General features: G+C 42.8%; 1 long non-coding RNA gene across 1 annotated transcript; it reads right to left on the reverse strand.

The window, feature by feature from the left end:
• Positions 1-830: 830 nt before the first annotated feature.
• Positions 831-4802, reverse strand: LOC116568043. Its single transcript, XR_004276484.1, has 3 exons — positions 3861-4802; positions 3654-3778; positions 831-869 (listed from the first exon to the last, which is right to left on the reverse strand). It is a non-coding gene; the product is annotated as an uncharacterized LOC116568043 (long non-coding RNA).
• Positions 4803-16018: the final 11216 nt, after the last annotated feature.

Raw genomic sequence — 16018 nt, forward strand, 5'->3', positions numbered from 1 at the left:
AGCAGAGCTGGAAGAACCCATCTCCTACTGGAGCTGAAGTTGAGTTCTTAATGGAGAACACCCAGCGCTTACAGTTAGATGTGCCGCTTAATTTCTACCCCATTTGGAAAATGACACCAGATTTCCATTTTCCTAAAAAAGGGAGATAGACCATAAATCTAGGGTTTTTTTTCATCTTGCTTCTTTCTTTCATGATTTCATGGTGAAAGCAGAAAGGTTCTGACAGAGGCTGTGCTCCTGCAGGGAAATACAATTGTGGTGTGGTGGAGGACACACAGCCTGGGAGTCAGATCTGTGGATGGGACACTTTGGGGTGGCGGGGGTGGGAGGGATAATCCTAAAAGAATGACTCCACTTCTCTGTGACTTAAGTTCCTCATTAAATTGCAGTAATCATCTCTGGCCGGACTACTCTGCAGGATTATTGTGGGAGAAAATGAAATGATGGATAATGAAAAGATGGAAGAAAGGGAGGGAGGGAAAAGGATGGACAGATGGAAAGAGATGAGGGGGAAGGGAGGAAAGTGAATAGGGATGATGGGCAAGAGAAGGGGATACAGACAGGGCGAGGCGACCAGATTTTTAGAGAACCGACTCCAGGGTACAGCAATATCGGGGAAAAAAAAAAAAAAAAAAAAAGGCCAGAAGTGCACAGTCCTTGCCTAGACTTTCCAGAAGCCCTTGTAGGAGAAACCAGGGTAGGAATTAGTTGGATAGGGTTGCCTGGGTGGTTCAGTCAGTTCAGGGTCCGTCTTCCGCTCAGGTCATGATCCTGGGATCCTGGGCTTGAGCTCTGAGTTGGGCTCCTTGCTCAGCAGGAAGTCTGCTTATCCAACTCTGCCTGCCACTCCCTCTGCTTGTGCTCTTTCTCTGACAAATAAATAAATATTTCAAAAAAAAGTTGGATCAAGCACGTTTAACTTCATGGTCTGTGTCACTGGATCCCAGTGAATTTATCCTAGCAACAGGGGGATATCATAGCAGGAAATTCTTTCAAATTGCATTTTGTCCTGGATTTTCATCATAAAACTCTTCCAGCCTCTGGAAAGACTATCTCATGCGCCCAGTTTCACCATTGAAAATATTAACTCAGTAAGATAATTAGCATTCTAAACTGACTTGATTCCATTATTTTTTAAAGATTTTATTTATTTATTTGACAGAGAGAGACAGAGTGAGAGAGGGAACACAAGCAGTGGGAGTGGGAAAGGGAGAAGCAGGCTTCCCGCTGAGCAAGGAGCCCGATGCGGGGCTGGATCCCAGGACTCAGGGATCATGACCAGAGCCGAAGGCAGACGTTTAATGACTGAGCCACCCCGGTGCCCCTTAATTCCATTATTTTTAAAGATTTTACTTATTTATTTGAGAGAGAAAGAGATCACGAGCTGGGGGGCCAGGAAAGGTAGAGGAAGAAAGAGACTCTCCAGGGAGCAGGGAGCCTGACACAAGACTCAGTCCCAGGAGCCTGAGATCACGACCTGAGACAAAGGCAGACATTGAACCTAGTGAGCCAACCAGGCACCCCAGACTGATTCCATTTTTAGCCTTTATTGAAAATTGATCATTTTGAAGATTTTATTTAATTTATTTGACAGACAGAGATCACAAGTAGGCAGAGAGGCAGGCAGAGAGAGAAAGGGGAGAAGCAGGCTCCCTGATGAGCAAAAATCCCAATGTAGGGCTCAATCCCAGGACCCTGGGATCACGACCTGAGCTGAAGGCAGAGGCTTTAACCCACTGAGCCACTCAGGTGCCCGAAAATTGATCATTTTGAAAGGCAAAACGTAACTTTCTACATATGTCCTGTATTTGAACTTTGTCAGTGTTTTTCACCAGGACTTGAGCTACTCAAGGGCAGGGAACCCATCATATGCTCATGTAGTAAGTAGGTCCTCATCTCTGTGCTAATTAATTAAACAGTAGCAGACACCAGGGATACCAACAGCTGATAATGGATCATGAATGCCTCTATTGCTATATTGTTCCAATATTTCATATACTTCTACTACATGCCAGGCATTGTTCTAGGTGATGGGGGTACAGCAGGGCACAAATATTATAAAATGTAACCCCACCTGCCCCCCAACCAAATACACCACTGATTTGCCTATTTGAAAAAAAAAAAAAAAAAGAAAGAAAGGGAGGAAGCCAGGAAGGACAACACTGCCTTATAGTGCACATTAGGATGCAGAAGACAGGTTCATTTCGAGCTTTCTAGCTGTGTGACCTTGGAAAGGTCACTTGACCTTTCTGCCTCCATTTCCTCATCTGTAAAATGGGGATAATGGAAATATTTAATAAAATTGTTGTGAGGATTAAATTAATTAAGACATGTAATGTACTTAGAATAATTCCTGGCACATGCTGAATATCCAGTAAAGGCTAGCTATTTATTGCTGCTGCTGGTTTAACAACCCTGAGTGAGTCACCTCACAGACCTGCTTCAGCTTTCCCTGTAAGATGGGGAATAATAGTAACATCTCCCTCAAGGGTCAAGTTCAAATAAGAGAAGAAAGTGGGAGCACTTTATAAACTAGGGACTCAAAGCTTCTAGGGGCTAGCTGTTTAGGGCAGCAAGGGGTGTTGTAGAGGAAGGTGGTAGAGACTCATGGGGACTGTAAGCAGAGCGCAATGCCAACACCAAGCTCCAGTGATTGTGGTCATGCAGATGTTTCCAATGAAGCCACAAATCCAGATTTTTATGTACAATCTCCAGTTTCTAAATGTTGGCAATTAAAGTCAGATTTTTGTTAAACACTTCGAGAGCCAATCCAAACAAGGGTGCAGGCTGCCAACCTATGACTTGTTATAAACTTTTACAATTACCACTTAATAAACCAAGGTAAGGGGGAGAACTGTGCAAACAGCTGATGTAAGACGCCAGCTGAAAAGCCAAGAAATAACTCATATGAATTGGGTGCCACGTGTCGTGCACATTACAGCAGTTGAGTCTCTCAGTGATTCCAAGAGCTGGGCAGGAGCATCCCCATTCTACAGTTGGGAAACTGAGGACCAGAGATGCCGAAGGTCACAGACCTGGTGGGTGGTCTGGAGGGTTGGATGCCATGCCTCTATGACTCCCAAACCCAACCTCTTTTCACTCTGACAGTGTGGCAAGATGAACAGCATGGTCTCTTCTGAGCCCACACGCCCCCTGACTTCATTGTAGAACTTAAAATGCCAAAAGGAAAGCTACCTGAAGACCATTAAAGTTAACCGTGTTTCAACATTCGGCATCTGAATTGGCCCTCACCTAGAGGGCCAAGAGGGTCTTGGGCGTTAGGGAGGCCCTTTCAGTGAGGCATCTGGATCTGGATCTAGTACAGACTAAGAGAACTAAGCATGCACTTCGTTCATCCAACAACTATTTCCTGAGCACCTGCTCTGTGCCAGACATAATATTAGTGTTGGAAATACAGTGAGCAATGGAAATTAACACCCTTACCCTAGTCTAGTGGGGGGAAGAATGAAAAGTAAACACAATAACAACATTTCAGGTATAATAATTGTCGGAAAGAAAAATAAAACAGGTTAAGAGGCTAGAGTGTGAATGAGGAGCAGGTTATTTCATGGAACACATTTCTTTAAGATTTTTTTTGAGGAAGTAATACATTTACATGTTTTAAAAAATCAAAATGATAAAAAAAGATATACCTGGAGGGGTGCCTGGGTGTCCAACTCTTGATTTCGGTTCAGGTCTTGATATGGAGCCCAGAGCCCGGCTCTGAATTCAGGGTGGATTCTGCTGGAGATTCTCCCTCTGCCTCTGCCCCTCATTCCTGTTCACATGTGCACGGTCTCTAAATAAATAAATAAATAAATTAATAATATCCTTAAAAAAAAAAGAACCAAAACACATACCTGGAGAAGCCTAGCTCCAGCTTCTGTGTATCCCATTTTCTGATCCAGTGGATCTCAAAATCCAAATCTCTGGTTGGCCATCTAGGAGCTTGTTAGAAGTCGTTTTGGAATCCATCCCAGGCCTACTGAATCAGAAGCCCGGGGAGTGGGAGCCAGTAATCTGTACTTAACAAGCCCTCCAGGTGATCCCGGTCTGGGCTGAAGTTTAAGAGTCGCTGCTCTCACCTAATTAATAAAATTTCCCTTTATTTCTCACATACCCTGCTAGCGCCCTGTCGTAACTACTCATAACACAAATATCCATGTTTGTTTTCCTCCTTCTTATCCAATTATCCTTCTGCACCTTAGTTTTATTACTTAACATATTTTAGAAATCCTTCTGTTCGACACCAAGTTCATTACTTTCAATATATCCTTATCGCTCCATTGTGCGGACGCACCATAGAATATTTAACCAGCTCCCTCCCACCTGACGGTGGTCTGTTCTTGTCATCTTTCGCTATTATGATGTGCTATTTGGAGACCCATAAGCTTGCAGACGTGCCATTTCACACTGATGCAACAGAGGACGGATTCCTAAAGGCCAGATGTGGGAGCAAAGGGAGCTGAATTTGGAAATTTCATAACCGGTGCTTGCTGCTCCCAGAGGATTCGCTGTTTTAGCCACAACGGATGAGAACGTCTTGTTTCACCATGAATTTACCAACAAGGTGTGTTGGATTTTTGCCAGTCTGTTGGGCAAATCACTGTAGCCTAGTGTTGTTTTAAACTGTATTTCTCCTATTTTGAAAACAGTTGACCATTTTTGCATATGTTTAAGGGTCCTCTGTGGACCACGCATTCTTGTCTCTTACCCATCTTTTTCTATTAGATTGATGGTCTTTTCCTCCTCTATTTCTAGAAGCTTTGTATATAATAGGGGGATTTGTCCTTTCTGACATGAACTGCAAATAATTCTTCCCAGTTTGTCACTTGCCTTTTGACCTCATGGAGCTTTTTTGCTTGTTTGATTTACTTTCATTTCCAATTTTTAAAATTAAACCTAAACGTTTAGTGTTTGAAAATCAGAATTTTGGAACTCATACAAAATCAATTAATTACAAGACTCACTACTAGGGCCTTTTAGAAGCAAGTGACCAAGTCTTGACAAAGTTTATAACAAGTCACAGATTGGCAGCCTGCACCCTTGTTTGGATTGGCTCTCGAAGTGTTTAACAACTTGACCCAATTGTCAATGTTTTGAGACCCAAAAAAGGTTAGTCTTTTGTCCACAATATATGTGTACAAACATTTATGTAGTATATACTATGTGTCAGGAACAAATAAAATAGTTTATTTTTGTTGTTGTTGTATATTTTTCCTACAATATTTCATTACAAATACTTGCCACTGTATGTAATTATATCCAATGGGTGAAATATTTTTCCATGGTTGAAGCCAGGAATACAATATACAGTGCAGGGTGTAATTTTCTTTATTCCCCCAAAGAGCAAATTATTGTAGGAAGCAAGTCCTTATTTACAACTGGAATTCTGGAATGCAGCCCATTTGCAGGCTCCAAACAAGTGGTTTGGTACATGTTATGTCTGCAGCTCAATGCTCAGCCCTCACTGAATACTTTGGAGAACTTGCACATTGACTGATTATGGAGAAGGCGGCCTGGGTGCTTCAGGTGTGTAAGTGCCACACGTATGCACAAGCTGTTCTCGTGGTCTGGGCTTCCCTGTCCCCATTCTCCAAAGCCTGGGCCTTGGGAAGCTGGGCCCTTGTCACTTCTGGGCCCGGGAGGGACCATTTCCTGCAGATGAAAAGTAGACGATTGGCCAGAGCCTGAGAACGGTCCTGGAGTGCAGAGTTCATAGCCATCTGAGCCGACCCAGCATCCGTGGCTAGGAAGCCCCCTATGACCATAAAAAAACCCCTGTGAGCTCAAGATAACCCTTCTCTCTCTGAAGCTTCTGGGAAGAGGCAGAGGCATAAAAGAGAAAATAAACTAATATTTTCATTTTACATCTTTGGTCTTCAAAAGGAGGTGGGTAAGGGGGTGTAGACTCAGGATTTACTGGTTTGCATATCCAAAGCAGGCTCATGGGTAGGGTGATACTGTCTTTAGGAATCAGCTAGCTCTGGGACGGGCAGCCTCTTCCTGGGTCTGTGAAGCCCCTAGAAGCCAGAGCATCATGAATATAAGCAACTGTAGTTAATGTAGTTGGCCCTGTGATGAATGGAAGCCAAGTGGACAAATACAGCTTCTAAGAAAATACACAACATAGTGCTTTTCATGGGCAATGCTATCAAATTGCTCATTCTACCACGCCCGGCCCATGGTGCCTCCCTGATGTCTGCCTGTACCGAGTGCCAGGGCTCAGGAGGGAGTGGGAGGAAAGGCAACCACACCTCCATCCCTTCCCCTGGCAGCCTTCCTGTCTGCTCCACGTGGACTGGAAACTCTTCTCTACAGAAGCCAGGTGCTTTGGTTCTTCTTCAAGCAAGAAGGTAAGAAGTGCTGGGTTCCAAATGCTGGCTCTGCCACTTGCTAGCAGACTGTCCATTGGAAGGTCAACATATACAGGCCGAAGTGTTCTTGTTTGTAAAATGATGATAATATCTTTCTCATGGGGTTGCTGCATAGACTGGAGGAAAACATGTCTGCCAAAGACCCAGCACAGAGTAAGTGCTGAGTGAGTGGGGTTCTCTTGGGGTGTTGCTTGAGACCAAGGCCTTTAACCACACCGGGGGAGGTTCTTTCTTTCAGGGTACAGATATGTTCTCTCTGGTCCAAGAAAGTTATTTAGCCTCCACCAGTGGGAAGAAGGAGGTGTCCTTTCATTAAGTGTGTGAGGAATGACGTCTGGGTGGAGAGAAAGTCTCACTCCTGTTTGCCTAACCTGTCCAGCTGCTTCAGAATCCATTAAATACGGCAGTAAATATGGTGGGACTATTCCTTTCTTGTTGAGCACAGGCTGGATTGCAGGAGAAGCTGGCAGGACCATCAGTGTCCGTGCTTTACATTCTACATATGTGGAGACGTTTTGTGTTCAACAAGAATTCGAGAGCCCAAAACAGTTCACCTTCTACTAGGACATATGCCTACTTCTACTGGCATATTGAAATGTCCTAGTTCTGTCTGGCTTTGAAAGACAGAACCTTCTTTTTCTGTCATGTTTGGCTTTCTTATACAAAACAAATGAATTGAATAACCTGTTAAAATTGTTAATATTCTCTGGCATCCCAAGGGAAAGATGCTGCCTAGCCAATTTAGATGCCCTTAGATTAGGACGAGGATGTGAGCCTGATTGGGAGGCAGGGAGGAAAGGTGCTGTGCAAAGAAGCTAACTTTAAGGCAGAATTTATTATCTCAACAGGTCAAATCTTCCAAGTATATGGTTCCTGGACATACTCCCAAAAAGATACCAGTATCAGACAAAATAGACTTTAAGGCAAAAAATATTGACAGAGATAAAGAGGGTCACTACCTTATGATAAAATGATCAGATCACACGTTAATGAAAGTTAGTAATACAACTTTTAGATCCATAAATCACAAATTGAAAGGACAAGAAGAAAAAGACAAATCTCCTATCATGTCAGTAGATTTTAACATGACTCCGCTGGTAATTCCTAGCTCAAACATATGCAAAAAATAAGTACAGATATAGAAGATTTGAACTAATGTTTTCTCTCTTTTTTACAATTTTATTTATTTATTTGAAAGAGAAAGAGAGAGAGAGCACATGAAGGGAATGGGAGAGGGAAAAGCAGAATCCCCACTGAGCAGGAAGCCATACCTGGGGCTTGATCCCAGCAGGACACCAAGACTATGACCTGAGCCAAAGGCAGCCATTTCACTGACTGAGTCCCCCATGAGCCCCAGAACTAATGCATTCTCAAGTTTGGTTGAATACATATAACAGTGTGCCAACATCAGTAGACTTGTACATTCTGTCCAAGCACATGCAGAATGTTTATGAACATGCAACATTTACTGGGTCATAAAGCACATCTCTACAAACCTCAAAGGATTACTCTTATTAAGTCTTTATTCTCCATTCACAAACAGGTTGCTAAAAATCAGTAATAAGTTTTTTCAACAAATATTGCCAGGACAATTGGAGATCTACAAGCAAAAAGATGAATTTAGACCCTTAACTCACACTATGCACAATAATTAATTCAAAAGGGATCAGACCAAAATTTAAGGCTAAAATGATAAAGCTTTTTAGAAGAAAACATAGGAGAAAATCTTCTTGACCTTGGTTTAGGCAAAGAGTTATTAGATATGACACTTAAAGCATGATTCATAAAAGAAAAAAAATTGATAAATCAAACTTAATAAATTTTTGTACTTTAAAAAACACTAGTAAGAAGATAAAAAGGTAAGCCACAAACTGGAAGAAAATATTTGCAAATCCTAATTCTAATAAAGGTCTTATATCCAGAATATATAGAAGTTTCACAACTCAAGAAGAAGACAACCCAACTTTTTAAATAGGCAAAAGATTTGAATAGACAGTTCGCCAAAGAATATATATAAAGAGCTCATTAGCACATTAAGAGGTGTTCAGCATCATTAGCCATGAGGAAAATGCAAATTAAAACCATAAGGAGAGGCCATTTGGTACCCACTAGGATGGCCATAATCAGAAAGACAGACAGTAATAGCTGTGGGAGCTGATGTGAAGAAATTGGAACCCTTATACATTGCTGGCAGCATTTAAAATGGTGTATCTACTTTAGAAAATAGTTTGGCAGTTTCTTAAAAGTTAGACATAAATTTATGTTTAACAACCTAGTAATTTGGCTTGTAGATATCTACTAAAGATAAATGAAAACATGTGTCCACAGAAAGACTTGTACGGGAAAGTTCATAGCAACAGTAATCTGAAAAACAAAATGTATGCTATCCATACCCTGCAATACTGTTCACCAGTAAGAGGAATGAAGTAATGAGAACATACTACAAACATGGACGAACTTCAAAAATATTACCCTAACTGAAAGAAGAAGGCAAATGGAAAAAAAAGTCCACAAACACAAAAAGTATCCAGAAAAGGCAAGTGTATGGAGACAGGCAGCACGTGGGTCTTCGCCTGGGGCTGGAGGTGGGAACAGGGATAGACTAAAGATGGGCGTGATGAGTCTTTTGGGGACAATGGAAATGGTCTATGATTGGATTGTGCTGATGATTGTACAATTCAGTACATTCACTAAAAACCACTGAACTGTATGTTTAAATGGGATGAATCATACAATATGTAAATTATGCCTAGATAAAGCTTTTTTTAAAAAGTAACAAAGGATAAATAGGAAAACCTTATGCTGAGAAGTTAAGGAACATACATATTAAAAAAAACCCCAAAGTCCGGGCGCCTGGGTGGCTCAGATGGCTGGGCATCTGCCTTCAGCTCAGGTCATGGTCATGGAGTCTTGGGACTGAGTCTGGCATCAGGCTCCCTACTCAGCGGGGAGTCTGCTTCTCCTTTGCCCCCTGCTTGTGCTTTCTATCTGTCAAATAAATAAAATCTTAAAAAAAAAACCTAAATAAATGTAAAGATACACCATGCTCATGAATTAGAAAAGTCAATATCATAAAGATGTCAAATCTATCAAACTGACCAATAACTTCCATGCAATTACAATAAAAATAAGAATTTTTTTCTGGAACGTGACAACTTTTTTCCTTAAGTTTTTAAGTGCCCTTACTGAAAACTTAAAATTCCTGAAGAGGAAGAAAAAGAGACTTACCTGGCAAAGTGTCAAGAATTATAAAGTTACAGGATGCCTGGGTGGCTCGGTTAAGCGTCTGCCTTCGTGTCAGGTCATGATCCCAGGGTCCTGGGATTGAGTCCTGCATATTGGTCTTCCTGTTCAGTGGAGAACCTGCTTCTCCCTCTTCCTGGCTCCCCCTGCTGTGCTCTCTTTCTCTTTGACAAATAAATAAATAAATGAAATCCTTAAAAAAAAAAGAATGATAAACTTACAGTCATTAAGACAGAGTGGTATTGACAAATATATACAGAAACCAAAAATACACTGAACTTGGTTTTATTACAGGGAAGGCATTTAGTTCAAGGTGAAGGGATAGATTTTACAATATGTAGTATTGGGACAATTCGCTGACCTTAAGGAAAACACAATTTTTGACTCTTACATTAGTCTTTAACCAGGCTGGTCAGACCCATATGAGAAAAGTAAAACACAACTTTATAGAAAGGTAACTTTCTTAGGGTAGGGAAGATTTTTTAAAAAGGACAAAAACAAATCATAAAGAAAAAGATTGATACATTTGATTATATTAAAATTATATCTAAAGATATAGATAAGCCATCAACAGGGAAACTTTTATAAATAATGTGTTAACATGCAGATTATATGAAGATCAATATGAAAAGACAAACAACCCAAATAAAAATGGACAAAAGGAATGAGAAGATATTTCACTGAAGGGGAAACACAGATGGGTCACAAACATATTAAAATGTATTTAATTTCCGTAATCAGGGGAATGCAGATATACTCTATAATGTAATACTATTTCATACCTGCCAGATTGACAAGAGTTAAAAAGTAATTAATACCAAATGTTGGAGAGCATGTGAAAGTTGGGAACTTTCACACATTGTGGATGAATGCAACAACTGGTAAAAGTAATTAGGAAAACAGGTAGTATTATCTAGTAAAGTCGAACATCTGCATAGCCTAATGACCTAGTAATCCTGCTGCTAAGTATATAACCTAGAGAGTCTTGCACGCACAATGTAAACATCCAAGAATGTTTATAGTGACATTGTACATAATAGTCAAAAATTGGAAAAAAACACAAGTGTCCATCAACAAGATATGGCAAATAAGTAATACTCCAGCAAAGTAAAAAATAAATTACAGTGGGCCTCCAGGTGGCTCAGTTGGTTAAGCCTCTGGCTCTTGATTTCAGCTTGGGGCATGATCTCAGGGTCGTGGGACTGAACTCCACATCAGGCTCCGCATTCATCGGGGAATCTTGCTTGGGATTCTCTGTCTCTTTCCCTCTGCCCCTCCTCCCCAATGTGGGCACACGCGCTCTCTCTCTCCTGTCTTAAAATAAATAAATAAATCTTTTTAAAAAATAAATTACAGCTACACTTAATGACATTGAATCTCAAGAGCATGATGTTGAGTGAAAAAAAATTCAATGTGATTCAGTTTACGTAAGTTCAAAAACAGGCAAAAACAAATAATTTAGTAAAATCTATACAGAAAAACAATGGAATGATTGCTTTGGAATGGAATGGTAAGACACAAAACAAAAGAGAAAATAAATAAAATAACAACTCTTATTTTTGTTAAAGATTTTATTTATTTGAGAGGGAGAAAGAGAAAGAGAGAGAGATAGCATGAGCCTGAGGGGAGGGGCAGAGGGAGAGAGCGAGCCAGACTCTCGCATGCAGGGCTTGATCCTGGGGCCCCAGAATCAGGACCTGAGCCGAAAGCAGATGATTAACTGAATGAGCCATCCAAGGGCCCCATAGCTCTTGTTTTAAAGAATCAGCACATGAGATGGTCAAGACCTCCCTTCTTAATTGTGGCGTCCTTAGATTTTATTGTTCATAGCTTGGGGCCAAGGGAAACACAACACTCCTTTGCTAACACAAAATCACCCTGACCTATAACCCTCCTCAGAGTGTGGATGCTGTCAGTGGTCAGGGAGTCAAGGCAGCCTTACTGAACCCAAAAGGAGTTAATTTAGAATCTTGACCTCTTGATTCTTGAGCTAATAAATAATCATTCTTAGCACTGTTGCCCATATTGTCAGCCTCAAGTGCCACATTCACCATCAACCAATCAGCCATTAATAAGCTCTGGACTTAACAGTGAGATAAAATGAGATTTAATTACGAGTCAGAGCCAGTTTATTGTTAACCTTAGGTAAGCCCTTTTCCTTTGCTGGCCTCTCTTCCCTCTGTAAAACTTGGCTTAGTCTAGATCCGAGTACTTGACCCTTTTGAACACATACCTTCTTCAGAGAAACAGAAAAATTTCACACTTCCCAGAGATAAAGATGTGGACTTTACAGGGCAACAGTCTCCTCTCTCCTGACCTTAGGAATTTTCTTGGCCGATGGGGTTAGGTAGAAAGAGCTCCACTAGCCAAGAAGGTTTTATTGAGCTTTACTCTGTTGTTCCTGGAGTTAAAAAAGAGAGGATTTGTGTTTATTTTCCAAAAATAAAATTATGCTTTTTAAAGCAAAACCTCTCTCAGACGTTCTGCCATGGCCCCCAAGAAGTGGGGCTGTACCCCTCCCTCCCAGAGCAGTGGTCATCACTTAGTCAGATGACCACTCTGTGGTTGTGCCAGCTCTGGTGTGGTCTAGGGGCCTGAGAAAATCCAGGAAGGAGGGCTAATGAGCCGCTCTCCTGAGCTCCTCATTCCTGCCTTCGAGAAGGCCCATCTCTGGTCTGAAGATTCTCCAATCTGATCGTTGCAAATCCCTTTTTAGCCAAGCTCTGATGAGGTGGTTCCACTGGCCAGCCATCTGCACCATATCTTCCTGGAGAATCAGCCCCTTCCCCTTCCCTCTGCTCCAAGAAAGGGAAGTGATCCAAACACGGGCCTGTGGGATGATGGGGAGGGCCTGTGTGTATCTCGGCTTCCCTCATGGCCGGTTCTCAGCCCGGGTTTTCCTTAGTCTTGCCCAGATGAGTGTTTTCAGGGGTCACCACCCACTCCTAGATCTGGGGGTGGGCAGGCACCCTGGGAGAGAGGGTCTGGAAAAGATGATTCCTTCCTTCCCTCAGCCCCATTCCGTCAGTGCTTGAAGCCCTCCTGCTCTGTGCCCTCACGACATCATCTAGCTTTTGTTTGTGTTTCTTTGGGAACAAGGAGTTTACTACTTCCAGAGGGAGCCCATTGTATTGTCAAACATTGACGGTTGTCATATTCCAAAACGCTGAAGAGTCAGGCAGGCCTTAGAAATCGTGATGCAGGGGGAAGGAGGGGAGGTGGAAGAGCTTTTGAATAAATTGTTCTTTCGGCTTGAGCTTTCTTAATTGAGGTCTCTATATCTTGCAACCATTTACTGAGCAGTTACTACATGCCAAGCCCATTAATGATTTTTCACATAAGATTCTAAACTTTCCCAACCACTTAGAGTTAGGTATAATTAATATTCTTATTTCATGGACAAGGAAATAGAGATCCAGAGCAGTGAAGCAACATGGCTAAAAGTTGCATGGCTAGTTAATGGTGGGGCTGAGGTTTAAATCCCCATTTCTCTGGCACCCAGACCCTCGCCTCCCCCATGCTGTTTGCCCACCCCATGGCCTCTTTATGGCCTCATGAAGCAAGGAGTCATTTCTGAGTTGAAAAAGCCAAGGCTTGGGGAGGTCAAATGACTTCCTGTATGCGTGTTTCAGTGTCAGAACACGAACCTGAATCTTTGCCTTTCTCCTGACTCCGTCATCCTCTGCCCCAAGCCTCCATGCATCGCCAGTTCTCCTCTTGACTTTTTCCAGAAAACAAGGCTCAGTCCATTTCTTGTTCAATTCCTTAATCTGATTTCCTAACATCTGTGGCCTCCAAGGGCCCAAGATCATCCATTCTCCAGGCACCAGCCACTGTGGCTCTGTAGACATCTATCCTGTGTCCCTCTCCCTCCAACTCCCACCCCTCCCACCCCCCAGCTTGTCTCCCCCATTCAGCAGTCACTAACCTTAGCACCTTCCCACCTTCCCAAAGGACATGAGTGCCTAGCCACCAGAGGCAGCAGAGAGCAACCTGAACTCCGGTCGTAGGGGAGGTGGTGGCAGTGGAGGGTGTGGTTCCGGGAGAGGGGAGAGGGTCTACTCAGTTCCGGGCGGGCTTAAGGGGTGGGGGCAATTCTGCACCATAAAGGAGACAGAAGCTGAAGACTAACAGCCAATGACAGGACTCTTTGAGAAACGTTCCCGGGTTTAGGAAGGACTGAGTAGGAAGGGAGAGACCCCAGGTCTGTTCTGACTTGGCACCTGATTTCCAAGTGGCCCTGCCTTGGCTTCTTTCCTTCTCTGAGCCTCAGAGAGTGGAGCAGAATATCTCTGGGTCTCCCTGAACCCTGGATCCCTGACTTTAGTGTCTGTGTGGTCTGAAAAGGAGAGAGAAATCCCATGGACCAGATGTGGCCTGCAGTGTCTTCTGTGCCTGCTGTGGGGCAGGGCAGGGCTGCGTTGGGGTGCAGGTGCCTGCTGCCATAAAGGGAAAGGGTAGAAATCAGTATGCCATATGAGAAAACTGAGACGCAGGATGTGTTGTCCGAAGTCACACAAACAGTTGGTCTGGGAGTCAGGATGCAAACACAAGTCATCTAATTCTGGAATCTGTGCTCTTAATCACTACTTTACATGTTATATGTTAGTAAACATGCTGGGAGCAGAAGCAGAGAGTGATCAGGCATGCAGAAAGGAGAGAGAGAATTCTGCCGACAACTGAGCACCTCGTCCAGATGGTCTTTGCAGCCCAGCTCTGCTTCTGCCCATGGGTTCTGTGCAAGCCTCACCCTCGTGTCTTACAAACAGGATTGGTTCCACAGGCAGCTGAAGGGTCCTGTGCTTGGTTTAATGCTCTTTCATCACCATCTCTGAATTCTTAATAATTTTATCTTTGAACTTATGGTTCACAAGAAGAGTCTGGCCCGCCAGTGGAGCATCATGTGAGCAGAGAAGGCCGGTACAGTATAGATGCCCCTCCAGTTTCTTGCCACTCTGCTTGTATTAGCGTCTGCGGAGCTCTGTGAGCTCAGAATTCTGTTAACTGGCAACACATGGACGTTCAGCAAGACTCAAAGCCAAGTCCAAGGAAAGCATGTTATGTCTATAACTGAGTGAGCAGGGGTGCTGTGAGCCATGAGAAACCGTGCTTTCCTCAAACCAGAACTTGCTTTGAACACAGAAAGGAGACGATGGCATTCAAAGACGGCAAACAGCCAAGGAACCTTATCACATCCTTTCTCACCGGTGTAACTTCCCTGCGCTAGCCAACTGCCGATACTGAAAATGATGCAGAAGAGAAAGGAAAGACAGGGCTACCCATATACTTCCTCTGCTTCTCAGTTCTTCCTTACTCACCAGTAAGCCTCAGGTGGATAGAGACCCCTGGGCCCCAGCCCCTTCCTGTCTGCTGCTCACCATTGCTCCTGCTGAGGGGGAGGAAAAGACCAAATGGCCATCCTGTTTGGTTAAGAAAAAACAAGTCCCCGGGGAAGACTTAGCACTCTTCTGAGATGCCTCCATATAAATTATACTTCCACACGAAGGGGGCCAGTCGGCCCTGAGAGACCGCGGAAACATCCTGTTACCATCCCCCACCACCCGTAACCATAAAAACCCACCCCTAACCCTGTCAGGTCCTCAGCCTTTGGGAAACAATCCCGCTGAGCCCACCAGCGATAATACAGTTGTGTTCTCCCTGATTTCCATGTGCCGCTTGAGTTTCCTCGGTTGCTTCAGATTTTCCACAACAAGCCAAAGGTAGAGAATGCATTGGAAGAATGTATATGTATCAAGAACATTGTTTCATATGGTGTTTGCACTGTAACTTTCTATGTATATGTATCAAGATCATTGTAATTCAAGATCATTGAATTAGTTTCATATGGTGTTTGCACTGTTCTGGTTAAGTACAAAACACACACACACACACACACACACACGCACACATGCTGCTAAATACAAATTGTATAATTTTGGTCGTTCTGCATACAAGACAGATTCTCTTATGTTTGCATTTAAAACTGGCACTGCAGGGCGCTGGGAGGCTCAGTGGGTTAAGCGTCTGCCTTCAGCTAGGGTCATGGTTCCAGAGTCCTGGGATCGAGCCCCACGTCGGGCTCTCTGCTCAGCAGGAGTCTCCCTTTCCTTCTGTCCCTCCCCCTGTTCATGTTCTCTCTCTCAAATACATACATAAATCTTAAAACAAAAAAGAAAGAAAGAAAAACTAGCCCTGCAAATATAAAGATGAATGGGAAAATTCATGTTAGTAATCTAAATTTTTAGTTTGTATTATTTAAGAATGATACTAAATAGCAAACAAAAACCACCATAGTAAGTTAAGAGACTGCAGAAGAAAGAAAAAAAGCTTCATATTTTAGGACCTTTAATGCACCTTTTTCCTGCTTTTTGAACAAAAATCTCCACATGTTCCATCTG

Source organism: Mustela erminea, chromosome 10 (assembly GCF_009829155.1).
Source record: "Mustela erminea isolate mMusErm1 chromosome 10, mMusErm1.Pri, whole genome shotgun sequence".
NCBI lineage: Eukaryota > Metazoa > Chordata > Mammalia > Carnivora > Mustelidae > Mustela > Mustela erminea.